The sequence below is a fragment of the Megalopta genalis genome, chromosome 3 (assembly GCF_051020955.1).
Source record: "Megalopta genalis isolate 19385.01 chromosome 3, iyMegGena1_principal, whole genome shotgun sequence".
Taxonomy (NCBI): domain Eukaryota; kingdom Metazoa; phylum Arthropoda; class Insecta; order Hymenoptera; family Halictidae; genus Megalopta; species Megalopta genalis.
Genome location: NC_135015.1, coordinates 2,719,220 through 2,737,644, shown reverse-complemented (window position 1 = coordinate 2,737,644; position 18,425 = coordinate 2,719,220). Strand labels below are relative to the sequence as shown.

At 35.9% G+C, this 18,425-nt stretch overlaps 1 protein-coding gene across 8 annotated transcripts in view; it reads right to left on the bottom strand.

Annotated features, from left to right (window-relative positions):
- The window catches only part of brat (tripartite motif-containing protein brain tumor), a 153,663-nt gene that overhangs the window by 53,032 nt on the left and 82,206 nt on the right, over nt 1–18,425 (bottom strand). For 3 of the 8 annotated variants that reach the window (XM_033481336.2, XM_033481328.2, XM_033481345.2), the window contains one exon: nt 1,251–1,368. The exons of the other annotated variants lie outside the window; for them this stretch is intronic. The gene's annotated coding sequence lies outside the window, so the exon portion shown is untranslated. The remainder of the gene's footprint in view (nt 1–1,250; nt 1,369–18,425) is intronic. 8 annotated transcript variants of the gene reach the window in all.

Here is an 18,425-nt window from a genome sequence, read left to right as displayed (position 1 = left end):
TTTTAGTCTTTGAAAATTGAAACGCCGGTTGAGAACAGTTACGTGTTTCGAGAGATAATAATATTTTATATCAAACTAATTTAAACGATTGTTAATTCAACTGGAATCAACATTAAGATATAAAGTGGCTATTTTCTGGAAACCGAATCGATAATCGAATTAAAATGTGGGAGTACTGGCGTTGCGGACTATTGCTTTGCGGATGTAATTCGTGATTCCGTTTACCGTAAATGGATACTTGAAAATTCGTTTATTAACATTTACGAAACGTGTTTAAACATTCAAGGTATTTGTTCGCGCATTTATCCATCCCAGTGCTAAACCCGTAGTGATTCTGATTTGGAGTGATTGAATCCGTGATTTGTAATTTCAATTGTTTAAGCGCTTGCTCGAAAAGTTTTCCGAAGCTTTGGAAAGCTGATTTTTCAAATTTCATACTAACAAGCGAACGTATATCCGAATGTAACGGACCAATTTTGAGCAATTTTCGGTATGATATAATTTGTTAAAAAATATTTGCAATCATTTATACTTAGGATATTTAAAAATAAATTTAATTTTTTTCAACTTTTTTTATTAACTATTCATCCATTTTTTATGCAAATTTGTACGTATAATCTATGTATTTAACTAATAACTTTCTATGGTCTCTTTTAATGTCGATCGAAAATATACTATTAAAAGAAGTCATTTTTCTAAATCTTCTAGCTTCCAAGATATAAAAGATTAAACGAATTTATTAATAGCAATATGTTAGTTATAAGTTATTCAAACTATTAAAAAGGGAATGAAATTTGTATTTGTCTCCTATCTTTTAAAACTGATGAAAATAATTTTTATTTCACAGTCTAATAATAACAATTCAATATTTATTTGTAAACATTCCATTGACGTATAAAGGTAACATCGTTCTTACACAGATTTCGTTCTATAGTTTTCTTTTAATCGAATTATTTTCAGTTCATCTAATAACTATGAAATTCGCTCAAAGATTTGACAGAATGGTCAAGCCATGATTCCCGTTCACAGCTGAACGACACATGATCACTGAATCGCAGATGTTTACGCGCGTAATATATGCAAAGAACATATGTTATTTATGCACATAAAATTTGCATATATGCGCAAAACATATGCACAGAATATATGTATGAGTAATACGTTCGGCACATACTCGCCGGTCGAAAGTTAGGAAATAAAACGATTTTGACGATTATCCCACACGTTAGTCATGGTTACGCGATAATTACCTTAAATTGTTTTACACACTGTTCCCAGCTCTGCAGAAAAGGAAGCACAGATTTCTTGATCTTGATTCAAATGCGTCTACAACAGCTACGAAAGAAGATGTATGGAAACCCGACTTACCTGAAAACAGACAATAAATAAATTCGTAAACCAAATGTTACTATTACTTCGCGATCGTTTATTTTCATTTCAATTCGAGTCATTTCTGTTGTGTCTATCACAGTTGAAATGTTTCGTTTAAACTTCGAACCGTGTCAAACTATAGATTTCATGCGACCGTTTCATATTTTTGCAAAAAACACTCGGAGAAATCCTACCCGTCATGAAAACATTTATTTATACGTGCGTGTGCGCGGAAAACGAAATAATGAAAGCTCAGGAAATCAATATCGACATTATTCGATATTTAAAATTTTAGTCACTGTAACATAAAAAATGAAATAAAGGGATTTGTTAATTCCACTTGGAAAAATAAATCGGGAGCTTAACATTCTTTCGCCTATGACTACGTTTTCAACGATACCAAATTTGAACATTTACATACGCACACGCACACACTATGCTCATCCCTGACTAAATACCAACAGCGCAATCGACAGAGGATTATTCAGTTATTCTACATAGGAAAACATGCAAAAACCGCAGAATACAAAATTCTCGCTTCGAGACCTGTTTTCGAAAAAAATTCCAGTTGGAACCAGTACTGTCGGAATTTAGTCAAATGCAGGCAGACCTGGCGAAAGTTCAAATTGTATTTTCTAGAACACGAAGTTGCGAACGAAAAACTGTTGTTGAACATTTTACATTTATTTTTTTTTCACGCAGTACATTCGGTCGCGTGTTAGCTGAGTGCATCCGAGTGCCTTCACAATTTTACAATCCAATTTTGTGGAAAACGCTTTTTCATATAGAATCACCCTTCTCCCGGCTGCGCTACGATTTTCCGGAATATCCTATAGAGATTTCGATAAATACTGTAACAAGATATAATATTTTAATCGCCTGAAACGAGATCGACTAAAGGGTTCTGCTAGGCTTATTGATTTTGCAATCAATCAAACGTCTACGAACCAAATGATTACAATATCATGTAAATCAGGTGAATTTATATTTTACTGAAAAATGTTACTTATTTTTGTTTCGCGACTGTATCAGATGAATTCAGACAAAAATCTTTTTTAAGAGTGAACTTTTTGGGAGAAGCGTTTAGCTCAAAGCAAATTCTTCTAAAGAAAACCTAAAATGAAATCTTTCTGTTATTATTATTTCAAGAATTGCATCTTTAGGATAGAGAATTTTGCTCAAAGCGAATTGATGTAAAGGTTGCTTAAAATAAAATCTTCGAGGATAATTTCTTTTGTCACATTTGAAATAAAAAAAAACGAAATAATTTATTATTTGAAATTGCTATTATTTCAAATGGATCGATATTATTTTTATTTTCAGATAACTGCATTGAAAATAACGTTTTGAAATGAATTATTTCGAATAACTATTTCTTATTTTCATTCCAAAGAAAATTTCCCCACTTCTGGTTAATTACTGTTGTATTTTTTCCAAATTCTCCACGAATTTTCCCGAAAAAGATCGTGCGATGATACGATTACAGGTATCCGCGTTTATTATAGGTGTAGATCGATAAGCCCCACTAAATTTCATCGGAGTGGGAGGGGGGGTTCATATCCGAAGCACTTCGTGTGAGTCAGAGGCGATTGAATGGTATCCGTCCTATTATTTCTTTTTCCCTGTTCGAAGGGGCGTCTCGACGCTTGGCGCCGCACGCGCCGACGTTCCACACGAGGCATGCGAACGATGCCGTACAAAAGGGGCGAAAAAAGCGAAACCGCGACGACACCCGCCCACGTGTTGTGCCGCACAACTGGTGACCATACGACCGTCTCCTGCGCAATGGAAACTAACTTTTTTCCAAGAATCTCGCTCGGAAAGAGCGTATTCTATGCGCATATATAATGAGCAAAATTATAGGGCGCTGCGTTAATTATTGGAATGAGAACTCAGCCCTTCGAACTCGACGAAATTCAGAACTCGAGGCAATTTTGCCGACTTGGAAGACTTCTATTCCTTTTGAGTTTAGCTCGTTTTTTTCACATATAAATTTACTGATGCTACCAGCAGTTTGTTAAACAAAAACAACTATAATACTCACTTATGGTAATATTTTTCTATTAACTTTCCAACGCACAATAATAATATACGTGCCATTCTAGAATTGTAAATCAATATTATTATGCTTATGTTTCGAATTTAATAAAATTTATGCAGTATGAAACTAAAAATAATGCGCTTTGAGGGGTTAAGGTACTAATCCGATTAAAATCATTGTAAAACGTATTCAAACGTTTTATTTCGAATTTTTAGGCAAAAATTGTCTGTATTAACTTTTACATTTTTTCTAAAATATTTTAATGAGTTGGGAAGTATCCAAAGGAATATTTTGAAATTATTTCAACGTTTTCCTTTTTCTGTTCTTGATCTACTTATTAATCAATAAAATACATAATACGTTTACATAACTTAAATAAGTTCTACAATGCGGACAGAATGGGATGTTTTTAAAATACGTCCTCACATTATATCCATGCCAGGTTAAGGAGTCAAACAATAAGCAGAGTTGTGTAGAATTACAATTAAATTACTCCAGGAATTATAATTACAAAGTAATTCAATCACGCTGTAATTCGTGATTCAGATCTCCATTCAATTAAATTGCAATTGGAGTAGAATTACAGAATAGTAAATAATTAAATAACATTAATTACGAATTACGGAGTAATTAAATTAAAATTACGAGTTAAAAATAATATATTAATAGGTACTGTAACTTGTAAAACTTTATTTCAATTACATTGTATTTTAACTACTCTCCGATGGAAATAATTAGAAATTAGGAGGTTTGAATTATGTCATTGAATTTCGATATAATTAAAAGTTACTATGTAATTGAACTACAATGTAATTAAATTGCGAAATTACAAAGTACAATATATTCGAATTAGCACAACTCTGATTATAAGTTGTGCAATAAATCGTGATTATTTGATATTAGATTACAAGACTACCAAGAACGGCGTTTTTGTCAAGGGATTAATTTGAGGTCTTTTTTATCTCTGGATTCAGTCTGAGGTAGCGGACGTGCTTACGGGGTGTTGAATAATTTTCGGCATTCGCGTGTGTTTGATCAATATGCAGATATTTTGTCTGGGACAGAGGTCTTACTCCTTTAACCGGAGTATATGAGAGAGCTCTTGACGGAGGGAATGACACGTGAGTGGTTGGCATATTTACATGCGTGCGTCATATTAGATCGTGAACCAAGCCCGCGTGAACGGGAGAACGGGTTCCCTCTCCGTCACTCCTTTCGATTCGATATGTCTACGGTTCTGCAACGGGCGGGTGAAACTTACTTCACAGTTGCTCGTGACTCACAATTTATCGTTATCATTATTTCGCAGATCTCAATTTATACAGGGATTTTCTGTCATCTGCACCTACCGTGGCCTAAAATGTTCCCAATCTGTTGTGAAATGTCCCAATCTGTTCTAAAACTTCTCAATCTGTGCTAAAATGTTCCCAAACTTTTCTAAACTATTCCCAATTTAATCTGAACATTCCCAATCTGTCCTAAAATGTTCCTAATCTGCTCGAAAATGATCCAAATTTGTTCCAAAACGTTCCCTATCTATTTCAAAATACTCCTAATTAATCCTAAAACTTCTAAATCTGCTCCCAATCTACTCTAAAACGTTTCAATCTGAACTAAACTATTCCCGATTTATTCTAAACGTTCCCAACATCTTCTAAAACATTCCTAATCTGCCCCAAAATGATCCAAATCTGTTTCAAAACGACAACTATTTATTCCAAAATATTTCTAATTTGTTCTAAAACGTTTCATTGTGCTCTAAAACATGTCCAATCGGTTCTAAAACTTGCAGACGATCGCTTAACTCAAGCTACATCTTAACACATTGTTGGCCAGAAATTTTAGGCAGTAGACATCTCGGGAAATATGTAAATGTAAACGTGAATTAATTCCTAACTAGTCAATGATCCGTTAACATTTTTTCAGTAGAGATGATTTATCACAATTTTAAGTCATGCAAATCTTTTTCCAAGTCTCCTTTTATCCAGATGTTCGAAAACACTTTCTTTTCTACGCATGCATCGCTACGTTAATTGCTTTGCGGTACTACAAAAGTAATAAAAATAATTACTACAGTCAGTTACATACGCTATAATGATGACATCAAGGAACAAATATGATATAAATCCGTAAAATACCTTACAAGAGGATCAAAATTGAATGTCTAGCTATTCTCGACGCAGGATCAACGAGGATTAGAAGATAATGCACAAGGATAAAATACTACTGGAAGCTATTTAGGAACGCAATTTTGAAATTGTAGTTACTGTTACGCTGTGTATTACAGGATCGTGTTGTAATACAGAAAAATTACGAGAAATGTAACAGAAAGATATTCTGTTATCTGTCCTAGTTTGTAATGACTTCAGAAACGAAAGTTCTATAACAAAGAATTCGTTTTTTCATTTCTACGTAGCAACAAGACGTCCTCGTTGCGCGTGTTACATAACAGTGCGATAAAATAGTGAGTAATGGACGTAACGTTATTACATTTAAAAGTTTAGAATTTTCCATTTATGTACACCCTCGACCATAAGTTTCCGGGCATTCAGATATTCACAAACTTTTTTAAAAATATCTCTCGAATTCAGCTTTTGTCGCGATCTTGTTATATTATTCTATAATCTGTTTCCATAATATTGGAAACATTGTTAATCGGGATAGAACATTTAGGAAAGAAATCTTTATGAACATCGAGTGTTCAAGAAGAGCAAAGAATCAGGGGACAAATAACATGTTCGACTACGCATTCTTTTATAGAGAACTAATTCTAAATTGTTTAGGATCAGCTTCACGACAGAAAACAAATAATTTATTTCTCGCTTCAATCGCTTCAATGATTATCTATCCAGATAAAAATAGTAGGCTAATATTTCTAAATATTGTCTGGTATTTCGTTTGATGATTTTCATCGTAGATGTTGAAAATCTACAGATATTTAACGTGAACAAACAATTTGTATGGATTCGTTAGGTGTCCGGGTACTTATAGACGGGAGTGTATACACTTCCTTGATTATGAATCATGCCCAGACACGATGGTTAACGTGCTCTCCCTTTCAGAAATACAGAACATGTACCTACGAGCGTGCACGACGAAGTGATAGAACGATAAGGTAATCAACCCCTGGCCAATGGGCTTCGGGACCAATTTTTAGACATGCGAACTGTAACAAACGCTACGTTACGATGATATCGTCGAGATCTCGTTTATGGTTGCAATGATTTATTTCAACAAATACGGGTAAGAATGTGATATACACGACTGTCATACACAGTTTTAAGCTGATGACGCAGTGAAACGTAAAGTTCAACAGTAGGAGCCCTTGAGAACTATATTTAATCTTAACGTATCGTTTTTTTAGATCTGCTAAAGTTAGAGCTGTATTTTTGTACGAAATGTATATGTATGCGCGCCGTAGTGAACCCGTACTTGCATTAGAGTAACGAATAAAATTTTATTCGACACTATCGAATAAAAATTTATCCGAATAAGATTTTATTCGAAATAAGAATTTTGTTCGTACAGGAATTCATACGGAAACAATAGGTTCGAATAAAAATAATAGAATGTCAAGTGTTTTTTTTTTTTACTAAAATTACATAAATAATTAAGCAAATGATTTTACAATCTCTATTATTCCTTATTCTTTATTCGAACAACAATTATACATTATTCGTCATAAATAATATAGATAATAATAAAGAATAATTGTTATTTGAATAAAATATTAGACTAAAAAGAATTCATTCGGATAATAATCTTATATAAATATTTATTTGAAACAATTCAAATAATGCCCAGCTCTGATTTTGATGAATGTTCGGTTCGACATTAGCGAAAAACTGTACGCATCTACAAATTTCCTAAACTTGAATAAAATTCGATTCCAGGAAAAATAATAATTATTTATTATTCCTTTAATCCTTTTAAACCCTACAAAACTCAATGAAGTTCACTCTTCACAACTACACTATGACGAAAATTAATTTTTAAAGGTCGACACAGTTAAAACTCGAGAGTCAAGTTAGTTTATTATTTATGAATATTGTCAAGGTTATTTTGGAGTATATACTATAAATGGAAGCAACGTCCAAAAGGGCTAAAACTGTTACGAGGAAACCATATATTTTGGACTGACACGAATGGCGTTTAGGTCTCACGATCTCACCAGCATATGAGAGTGATATATCTGTAACGGTTCGAAGGGTCATTTTTTCACAAAGAGAAATATTAACGACTGCCTGTCATCGTAATTAACTGTTAAAGATCAGCCGTCCGACAGTTGTGAAAACATACGAAAGCTGTGTACCGGGATCTGTAAACGAGAAGCGATCTAAAATTATCCAGACGTGTGCACGAAATTAGTAAGCGTTTTGTTCTCTTGTCATTTAATGTTACAAGTAATCATCGAAGTTGTCGAATGCTATATGGTATGACATATCCTCATTGCTATTGTCTTTGATTTCTAAAGATAGCAGTGATATCATTTTTCCTGGAACAATTTATAAGAGAAAGAATTTAATAATAGTTCCTTTGATTTCACGAGTACCTCGGTGCATAATTATTCGAGTTAAGTCATTTATATAATTGTAAATAAAAGTACCAGACAGTAAAATCCTAAAGAATCGTTTCGTTAGATATTTTTATAAAATATAATAAGCTACGAAAAAGTAATCCACGCGCAGCTACTTTATATCTAGTAGAGTTTTCAAAGTTATACAATAAAGTCGGAGAATAACCATCAACGTTCTTTAAGAGGTTGTTCCATCATAAAGGGCCAAGGAGCAGCAACAATAAAAAATGACTCGCTACTTTTGTTAAGAACTCAGTTACCAGGTAGCTGCTCACTGCAGAATTTCATCCGTAACAAGCGAAACTGTCATCTGGCCTTGCAGTATACCGTGAACGACCGCGCGATTATAATGTGGTCGATGAAACGCGATTATACATATGTATATATACATGTATAGTGGGAATACAATTATGCAAATTTCTGTCACATCATTTTCAATTAAAATTAATCTCGTTTGTATGGGCAGCCATGGCTGAAAACTCGGTCGTTTAACAGATTAACCCCTAAATAGATCTCATTTCTAACTTTTTCAATCTCCCTTCATTTGCAATTTGCCAATTAGAGATAATTGAATCCTTTCTCGTATCATTGTCAAATTTTCATGAAATTTTAAAGAGTAAACAATTCTCTAGTTGGATCTTGTCTCTTGCAATTGCAAACAATTTGTACTTCACACAAAAATTCACTTCATGCTTAAAATTTGATTTTACTGTTACATGAAATGACCTGTCCAATGAACGAACACTTATATATATATAAGCTTGCACGTTTGTTAAAATTATTATCTACACATCGTTATTTGATCCCCTGAATGATAACGTAAAATTATACATTACTGAACAGAATCTTTTGATACTTGTACTTTCTTTTTTAAATTGTGTGTAACGTCAGATTTCGTGTAATAAATATTAATTTACACTTATGATTATTGAAGAGCTTGCGTCTTTCTTCGTGAACTCAACAATATCGCTTAGAGCAATTAAAGACAATTATTTCCTGACTATGACGTGTGCTCAACCCGAATGAACAGTAAACAATAAGCAATTAAATAATAATTAATAAGAAACGATTGAAATTGTATTTATGAATACGACATAAATGTTATTTTAAATAATTCATTTAGATCTATATAAATAATACTTTTATTTAAACTTCATTTAAATAATCATTTACTTAAATGGTGCCCAACTCTAGTTTACAATAGTACTACTATATAAATTTTAACATGGAAAAGATACGTCACGTAACTTTTTCATAAGAAATGTTTATTTATTGAATAGATCATCTCATGGCAATCAAAAATCGTCACAAGTTCTTCCGGAGAATTCTCCGTAAAACTATGGAAAAATCGAGACGCTCGAAAAGGTCCGCGGTCTAATTACGAGTAAACAATTCGGCTGATTACACAAAACCGACGAGCGCGTTCACTGCGTTGGCGCGGAAAATTCGAAACGCGTGTGTATTCCGGCATTGGGAGCCGCGGCAATGTAAACGCAGCTCTCCGCAAACAATAGGTGGCCCTTTATGATCGATGAATCCTAGCTCGCGATCGAGCAGCAGCATACTTTTCTGCGCTCGAAGTTGTCCACCCTCGAGCGTTTACCACCCGCACCCACACTGTCCCATTCTATTGTGAAGCAGCGGGCTGCGCGACGTGTCACGCGTATCCGGACTGGCCCGACACGTTCGGACCATTCCCATGTAAAACACCGGCGTGGATGCACGCCACCCGACGGCGTAATTTTACTTCGAGCCTAAAATACCGCGTTATCTTTAATCTTCGACCGACAACCGATGTCTGCATTCGCGTATCAATTAACTAGTTAACTGTTTTCGATGCGTATACTCGTTAAAAAAAGTAGTTACAATTTGCTGTTTATAGTGCACTTTTGAGTGAAATATAAAATAGATTCGTATAAGTTGTCTTAAATGTTTGAAGGCCAAAACGAAGAAGATATAAATAGTAGAATAAAAAGAATAAACAGTTATCGTCATTCCTGCTTCCTACGTCACAGTTTAGGTACTTTTCAAAGAGAACGCGACGGCTGACTGATTAAAAGATATTAACAAGAGAAATGCTTAATAGATCATGTCCTGACGAGACACAGTTTTCATTTCTTGTAGTTATTTAGTTATTTACATGACTTTGATTTTACTTTGAATATGACTTTAATAACAGAAGAAACAAATTTTCTTTCTATTTAGAAGAAATGAATAACATTCATACATGTATAGTGCACGATGTTAATCTGTTGTAAAGATACGATTATTTTAGACGATAGACTTAACACCGGATAAGTACTTCTTAGAACTCGAACGTAGTTATTCGCAAAGTAATAAATATCACTTTGAAAGAAAATATAAAGTAGAATATTGGTAATAGTTAAACTGTATAAAGAAAATTTCATACAAGATTATGTTGATACAAATTTTAGGAAACAAAAATCGATCATTTTGAAATAATTGTCAGCAGTTTTGTTGTATGCCCGAAATCTGTATGCAAATTTGATCGTACGGTATTTAATACTAAACGTATCGAACAATAAAACTGACTGATTCGCGTTTTATGAAACATTCAAAACTGTATTTATTTAGACTTTGTCCAATTTTTATAATGCTATATGCTTGAATAAAGATATGTAGTAAATCATTTCGATAGAAGTATCTACATAATTTCAATAATCTCGAAACATAGAAAGGAAGAGAAACGCACGAATCAGAATATATAACTGCGAAGAAAATGATCGATACTTTTGTACTTTATTAAAGATGCATAATCCCTTCAGTTACTTCAAAAGGTGCGATTAAAGGACACGGCTGGCGCTTAGTGGGTTTTAGGGTTGAGTAGCAACCCGTGGGACACCTGAAGTTTAAATTCGTCACGGCACTCTCGCCAGTTTTCATTTAATAAGGATACCTGCCTCCCCCTTTCAGGGATTAAAATTACCATCCGATCCATTATAACAAGTGCTTTCAACGGATTTACATTTGCTATTAGGATTCACCGGATCCTGAATCCCTTGAGTTTAGTAAACACGAATGCTATTAGCTTTGCTTAACGCTTTCGAGAGACCGGGGATCGTTTTATCTAAAAATCATGTTTCCCTAAAACGAGTTTAAATAGTTCTTACGATCTATGTACTGAGAATAATTAGCTGATTTAAAAGACATTTCAACTATACAGACGAAGCTTTTAGAAACTGCAGAATGAAGTCACTTTACAACCTTCCTTTTCGACGAGTACACTGCGAAACTCGCTTCCGTACATTTGCGTTTCGATTGCTTCCATCAATTTTCTCGCCTAGAGTCGACTTCTGCACGTCCATTGGCCTGCAGAATGTGTGTAAATCGCAACAGAAGAATCGCATGTTGACCCGCAGTTACTCGTGTGACGCAAATACGACCCCCTCAAAATTACTTCCTCACAAATTGTATCCCGAAGGCTACTCGTTGAGCGCAGGGAAACTAATTCGACGCAAGAGAACATCGAGTGGCAAACCCTAAAAATCGCGGACACGAATCAACGTCACGACAAGTCGTTGTCGATTTAGACGTTGGTCCACGATCTCCTCGTTTTCCGCCTCTTCTTTCTGCTCACCGTGCCGTCTCTCGAGCCGCTTGCATTTCCGCAACCATAAGACTGCATCACGTGATGCGCTTCGTGGCAGCTCAATTACTCTCGCGGAACAAATCAAGCGTTAGAGCTCCGTTCCCAGCGAAATTTCTATTTACTCGGATCGGTTTAAACTTTAGCCGCACTTCTCAGTTCTGATCCGTTCAAAACTAGACATCGCACAGTTGCAGGAAGAGCTGTAAAAAAACGTTTCGTCGATGTGAAATCTAAGAACCTAGAGACGCGAGACTTTAATCCCAGTTTCTAATACGAATATTTATTTAATGCTCGCACGCTTTTAATCCTCATTTTCCGTTTCTAAATGTAGTTTGAAATGTTTGCTTTTTCTCTGAATTGCAGTTTTATGTATTGAATTAAAACACGATGGTGGAAATAATACTGAATTATCGAATTAAAGAATGAATGAAAGCTAAGAGGATTTATCGTGTGATCACTTTTTAGCAGCGCGTAGGACTAAGTAAATAATTCGTCTATATAGAATAATTTATTTGCGAATCATTCTTGTTTTTATATTGTGTGTTACGTTTGAATTAATTTACAAAATTTAAAAATTATTCGATTCACCAAATGTAAGAATTAATTGTTTTACAAAATGTAAGAATTGTTCGACTCACCAAATGTAAGAATTAATTGTTTTACAAAATGTAAGAATTATTCGATTCACCAAACGTAAGAATTAATTGTTTTACAAAATGTAAGAATTGTTCGATTCACCAAATGTAAGAATTAATTGTTTTACAAAATGTAAGAATTATTCGATTCACCAAATGTACGAATTAGTTGTTTTACAAAATGTAAGAATTATTCGATTCACAAAATGTAAGAATTAATTGTTTTATAAAATATAAGAATTATACGATTCACAAAATGTAAGAATTAATTGTTTTACAAAATGTAAGAACTAATTGTTTTATGAAACGTGAGAATTGTTTGATTTACAAGAATTGTTCGGTGGGTCTGGCGGGTGAACGTGACCTCTAATTCCACCTGGCAATTATAGTGGCAGGGTTAATGCTAATCGAGGTAATAGAGTGTCGCGCAAATTGCAAAACTTTAGACAGTCGGTGCCGCGGCCGCAGCGGCGTGAAAAGATTTCATTGAACCGTAACTCGAGACGGTGACACAATAACGGAGGCATCCAGATTTGCGGTCTGCACTTTGCGAAACGTAAGAAGGTGCTAGAAGGTGGGTGGACTGGGTGGAAAGAGGAGATGTCATGGGTGAAGTGAATACACCCTTTGAACGCATACAAACATACAGAATTGCCTCGTGGTGAATGCACACGGGTGCTCCGAGAATACGAATTTATTTCAATCGCGATGGATGCAAACGAAAATGGAAACAACCGAATAGGTATAAATGAAATATGACAACCGGATAAAAATATGACACGTTTGCTGGAACACGCAGTGACATAACTCGTAATTTTCACTCGAACGAGCTCGAATGCGTCGAAGCACGATAATTTTGTGAACTTTTAAAAATTCTCCGAAGTTCATTGCTGCAGTGCGATCAAAATTGAAAGGATCGTCTCGTATTATCGCTGAGAAGGAGCATTATGTGAATGTTCATGTTTCGACCTCATTGCCTTTAATAGTATTTCATCAAAAAAGCCAGTTTACACGTTAATTAAAATTGCAATCAATATCTAGTGAAAGTTACTTTTACAGACTTAGAATGTTATTCACTTTCCTGTATGTATCGATTAATTAGCCTAAAATCCGTAAATGGAAACAAAAAAGTGGAGAGAACTTCGCAATTTTCTCAGTCGGATATAATTCTTAACCTTCTCATATATGTATATAATAGAAGAAGGTTAATCGCCATTCAATAACGATCTCCTTTTCGTACTTCCCGTCGGATAATCTTTTCTCTTTGTAGCGAGTAATAGCGGTTAACTGATATTTTAGCGAACGTATTTGCTCGGAAATCATTTTATACAGTTTCTGGCTTGAAATAATTGCATCAATTTCTTTTTTTAAACAGGCTACAACGTACCTTTGTGAATTACACATGTAAAAATTACTTTGGAGAAAGTTTGCATTCCTCAGGTAGAAATGATCGACGCATTTTCCATGGGTCACATAAAGTAATACGTTTTGCTCATTTGAATTCTGCTGTTTTCACGGATGTTTTTAATCTGCTCTTGTGTAGGATAATAGCTTGCATTGAAATTCGATACAAAATGTTCACATAAAAAAGCAGTATTCGATGCAGCGCGAATTGCGTCAGCGCAATATATAATTCTACGCCTCGATATTAATATTCAGACCGAGGTCGCAGAAAAATTCCATGATAAACAAATAAAATGTTTACGCGCTTTGAAACCGATATAAAGACTTTGAGCTACAAAAGCGACTGCAAATTGAATCCACACATTACGATCACCTGTCAATAATTACCTTTCGAGCTTGGACAATATATGCAAAGTGCAATTGTGTATTATTTCTACATATGTACTCTTATCCTTCGCACGTTCTCGAACTAGATTATACGATGTTCGTACACTTATAGTTTCTTCATAATAATTATTTATATTTCTATATTTGTCGTTTTATTTCGTCCTGGCCTACAAATGTTCAAAAAATCGTGGTACAACCGGCGAAAGATCGATTCCACGCATAATACAGAGCCGAAAATATAGAATAAAATTTGTTCATACAGGGCCACATTTTCAAGAAAATCGAGTTTGAAAATTCGTCAGATACGCGTGCAGTCAGCCACAATGAGGTTTGCCGCGAAAACGAACCGAATTTCCAAATTCGATTTTCTCAGAAACAAATCCCTGTTTGAACAAATTTTATTCCATATTTTCGGCTCAATTATATGCGAAGAATCACTCTTTTGCAGGTTGTACCACGATTTTCTGAACAGCCTATATATTAGTTTTCGCTAAAATTCCACTTCAAAAGCAGCAAACGATTACACTCGTGATAACACGAAATATTGCAATTTCCTCATGACGAGTGTACTCGTCAAAAACAACAAACTGGCTAAATCGAAAATTCTGCCATTGTCAATATTTCAACACTGATATAAAGGTTGACGTTTAAGAAACATAAATTAGCTGTCTCGCTCGGGAATTTATTAGCGACAGATAAGTGTTAGTCGGTAGCTGCGACAAAAAAAAGGCGTAATGCGAGGGGTTAAGAACGAAGAAGTGCTAATGAACGCAGTTGTGAAAGAAATGGTAGTGCGCGAGGGGTTAAGAATGGCGCTGATCGACTAGCAGCTAGCAGTTAGGCCCTGCGAGTCCTCTCGAAGTCAATGCAGCTCTCGAATAACGATCGGCCGATCTTCCCGCCGGGTACGATAGAGGGTACAGAGTGGAGTACAGTTAGGAGCGTTTATGGAACAAAAAGACCGGCGAGTCGCTGCTAATCTAAAAGGCCTTTTAAACGCCTCGGTTGGCCGGTGATAAGAAGTTCCCAGCGCGGTTACACCGCAGAAACGAGGCAGAAACGCGGCAGAAACTGGTTCCCAGTTCGAAGCCGAGAACGATAGAACCCACGTATCTGTAACTGTGACTCACTAAATATAGAATTTATACGTAGACAAGCCGCGCGCGGACACGAGCGCGTCCCGCTTTGATGTCGGCGAACGGTGATTTACATATTCGAGGAATTGTAAATATTAAATGGCAGCGGATCGCGGGAGTGTGAAAATGAATAACCGGGGCCCGTCGCGTCTCAGCAACAGACAAAGAGGAATGGTAATATTTACGCGAGGGAAGCAACAGTTGAGGCCGTGTACCGCGACGTAAATGTAAATCCTTTCGTCCGGGGGTCTCCATAAATATTTCCCGGTAAAAGATTAAGACCGTCCGATGCAATCCGGATGGCCGTTCCGCGCCGGTTACATGGCCGAGCGCAACCACCATGAGGAATTAGGGGGTTACACGCGTCCCTTGAATGGTCACGTAGTCGCTGCGTGCCGCGAATCGTGTATTCCGTCTGTGCGATACGCGAAATGCCCGACAGAGCTCTTCTGGCCAGTCTAAAAATCCTCGGTTCGTCAAGTTATTAAAGCTAAGCGACCAAATATTATGTGCCATTTCAAGATTTTTCGTGGTTCAGTCGCGACGATTCAAATTGTTATTGACAGACTGAGGTGAATATCTCAATTTTGGATCATGTCCCAATTTATGATCAATTTGTATTTAACGAATTATTATAAATATTAGGATTATACAGCAATCGTAAACAAAATATCTTTAAATTATTTAAACATTTGTCCGCGATTTTTGCACAAGTCGGAACTAAACAGAAAACAATATAAGCGATAAAAAAATTAGAACAACAAGATCCCCGACATGGAACTGCGAACGCACCACAAGAGGCGAAAAGAAATGAAAATAAAAATTTGCATAAAAATTCGCAGACTATTAATAACACGTGTCTCTCCTTGAATCCTAAAACCGTGTAGACAGCACACTGCGCCGAAATCTACATGCCGAATGAAGGCTCCCGTGACCAATGACTAAACAACTAACAACATTGAAATTGTATGCAAAAGTGTTTAGGGAGTTGCACGTACAAGTCGGTCAGCAGTGATCGAATAGCAACAAGTAGAAGAGCAATGATGTATCGCGAGATTCTACGGGAACAGGTTGCAGAGTAGACGGTGAGATGCAGTCTTAGACCTCCAATGGCTAACCACCGGGAGGGTGCAATTTATACCGGAGTGAGTTGTGCACGCCGGTGCACCGCGGGCTCGCGATTTATGCATCCATACCTCCGAAAAATTTCCCTCGGCGGGCAATAAAACATCGGGCATGGTATCTTGCGGCAACGCATTGCAGTCGATTAACGCAAACACACGTTTATAATCATTGAATAAACACAGAGAGTTTATGGACTCGATAACTAACAATTTGATCCGACCAATTTGCGCAAATACAAACGCCGAAGTCGCCGGGTCGTGAACAGAATTGTTATTGCCCCTAAGTGGAACTTTGAAAGCGGTTGCCTTCTGTGATCAAAGCGCCGCTACGTAATTAAACATTTTCTGGTATTTTCTACGGATATTTGTTTTCCTGTTATTACGTTACTGGTCGGTTTTTCTTGTAGCTTGCCTGGATTTTTACGAATCCGCAGAGAATTAAGTTGTGGAAACATTGAAATGAAGATTCGAGCGGGATGTGTAACCAAGTTCTTAGAACGATATATAGTGGTATAAATAATTACAGACTCGAGGTAACTTTTACATTTTTAGTGACATTTAGTACAAAAACTTAACGAAGAATCGTATTTATATATTTCTATACTAGAAATAATAGAAAAAAGAAATATACAAATGTTACATTGTGTTAAGTTTTCATTTTGATATCAGCAACAATGTAAAAGTTACTTCGAGCCTTTAGTTTGAGTGACTATGCACACCACTGTGAATTTTGAAAGTTACTTGTCTCGAACGTATGCAGAGGTTCCTTCAATATTATTTAGCAGAACATTCGATTGTACACGAAAATAAAATTTTGTTCCAATTTAAAACTAGCAAGGACTATTTAATATTCAATCGTCATAGTTAACACTTTGAGGACGAAAGCCGACATTGTTGCACAATTAATAAGCATGTTACTTTAGGGTATGCATAACGATAGATCAGAATATATTGTTCATCTTGTCGCATCATCGAAGTCTTCACGAAAAATATTTCAGGGTTCAAATCTTCATCTGGTTCGGCATTGTTCTAAGACTAGGAATAGGTCAAGAGAAAAAACGTCGCGAGATAATTTTCTGGTCTCCGAAAATTGGTTTCGTCCAATTGAAATCGTTCGCCGTGTTCGTCGACCACCAAAAAGTTTCCAATCTGGCACACAAAGAATCGAACGAAGGAAAATCCTCGCGACACGCGAAGCTCGTTAGACGGTCAAGTAGAAGGAGCGAACCATTAGAGAAACCCGTGGTCTTCCTTACGGAAGACGATCGAACCTCCTGCGGTCAAGGGATCTAACAGAGATCGGGTTTAAAAGTGTAGGTGCGCCCGAGAGACTCCACGTTCTCAAGGCCCGGGGAATGCAAAAGGGTGAAAAAGAAGATGACCGAGGGTTCGCAGGGCAACAGCCAAGCTCCGTGAGCCAGAGCAGAGGAAGAAGAAGAAGAGAAGGAAGGAAGCCACGAAGAACAAGACCGAGATGAAAGCGAAGAAAAAGAAGGAGAGGGGAGGAGAGCATGAAGAAAAAGAAGACTATGATCGTCCTATAGCGATATACGGGAGTTGGGAGCGACTGTGAGCCTTCGGATATAGTCGCCTACACTCGCGTGGGAGGTTTCTCAATGGAAATTTCAACGATCGAATTTTCTTTGCCATTGTTTGCTGGTAGAAATTCGACGACTACATTGTCTGCAGTCTGCTTTTATTTTAAAACACACCGAATCAATAACCTCAATTTAACTGTATATGCTTGAGTGATTCGATAAATTTATAATAGTTTAAATAAATTATCTCTATTTCTATCCTTGTATTAGATATTTTTGAAAAATTCTTACTTTCATGATTTGCTTCATAACATGCAACAAAGAAAATTTTCGTAGATACAAAGATTTATTACGTAAAAATTGACAATGCTTCAAACTGTCATCATTTTTTGAGTTACCAATATTTTGATGTCGATTATAATTTCTACGGTAACTAAACTCGCAATTTTTGTACTGTTCCGAATCATTATAATCATCGAAGTGTAGTAGTGCCACCAAATTATATTTTTCTCGATGAATAATAACGCAGACTGCGAATTTTATGCACTCATGGCAAAATTGAGTAGATGCAATTTAAAATAATAGAAACATTAGAAAAATTGA